The sequence below is a fragment of the Lucilia cuprina genome, chromosome 6 (genome assembly GCF_022045245.1).
Source record: "Lucilia cuprina isolate Lc7/37 chromosome 6, ASM2204524v1, whole genome shotgun sequence".
Lineage (NCBI taxonomy): Eukaryota > Metazoa > Arthropoda > Insecta > Diptera > Calliphoridae > Lucilia > Lucilia cuprina.
In genome coordinates, this window is record NC_060954.1 from 26,322,876 (window position 1) to 26,324,297 (window position 1,422).

The 1,422-nt window shown below is 24.5% G+C and overlaps 1 protein-coding gene across 1 annotated transcript in view; it reads left to right on the forward strand.

Annotated features, from left to right (window-relative positions):
• The window catches only part of LOC124420859, a 1,742-nt gene extending 538 nt beyond the window's left edge, over nt 1–1,204 (forward strand). Inside the window, exon 2 of the mRNA XM_046955219.1 lies at nt 1–1,204. This exon is cut by the window's left edge and continues 311 nt beyond it. The gene's annotated coding sequence lies outside the window, so the exon portion shown is untranslated.
• Nucleotides 1,205–1,422: the final 218 nt, after the last annotated feature.

A 1,422-nucleotide genomic window follows, 5' to 3' on the forward strand; every position in this document is an offset into this window, starting at 1 on the left:
CTTTATAATATTATATGTGAATTCATATACCGATGACGTTGTTGTTGGACAAATTTCGAAAAAGTTGTAAAAATTAATTCTACTTAAATTAAAAAAAAAAATCGTATGAAAAGATCGACGTTTTAAGGAAACAAATTTAGAAAGTCGACTTTATTAAATGATATATGAATTCATGGACAGGACAGGAACAATCTTCTTCCAACAATTATTTAGAAAATCAGATAAAAATTGCAAAAAGTCGACTTCTTATTAAATGTAATTGCAAATTAAATGTAATACAAAAAAATAGAAATTTCTATATCAAGATAATATAAAATGCATGTTAAAAGTTATTTAAAGTCGACTTTTTTACAAAAAACAAGGAATCAAAAAATCCACGTGCATAAACACATATTCGTAAATGTAAATAATGAAAACAAGTTTTTGCGTTTTTTCCACGTGCATATACACATATTTGTATACAAAAATAACTCACCACACCAAAAAAAATGTTTGTTTTGGTAAAACAGCTGTTACGGTATGTTTCTTCGACTCTTATTAAAATAATTGCAAATTTGACTTACTCTTTTTTATCAAATGTAGAATATTTCACTTAAGGAGATGTGGATCTATATTGTCTACTTTCATGTTGGTCCTATGTTTTAAAGACTTTTCGACTTATATCGAAATAATATAAATTCTGCATGGTAAAAGTTGTTTAAAAGTTAACTTTTCTTGAAAAAACAAGGAATTAAGAAAAATTTGACTTTGGTCAAAATGGCTTTAAATTACTATTTTTAGTCAAAAGAAGTGTTAACAATTAGTTTAAGTCAACTTTTTTGGACGTTTAAAGTCGTCTTTTTCCAGAAAAAAACTATATAAATTCAAGAATGTTGGACAAATTTATAAAAGGTCGTAAAAGTTAGTTAAAGTTCAAGTTAAATTGGAAAAAAGATAGGAAGAAGTCTTTAAAGATCGACTTTTTAGAATTTTTCACTTAAGGTTGTGTACCATTTTCATGTTTGTCCTATGTTTTTAAAGATTTTCGAATTATATCGAAATTTCTATATCAAAATAATATAACTTTTGCATGCATGGTAAAAGTTGTTTAAAGTCAACTTTTTTTGAAAAAACAAGGAAGTCAAAAAATTTAAATTTAGTCGAAATGTTCAAAACCATTTCGACTAAATTCAAATTTTATATTTTTTTAAGTTTAAAGAACTCGAACTAGTCACATTAAGTAAAACGTCTCTGAATATAGCAAAATCATTTTAAAATTATGAAATTATAAAATTGATTGTATTTTTTTTTAATTAGGATAGAAAAAATAATATTTTTTTCGTCCTGCTAAACAGGAACAAAAACAATAAAATATGTATTGCAAAATTCTTATAAATTTGAAGGTATAATATATTTAAAGGACATGGTTAGGTTAGGTTGATA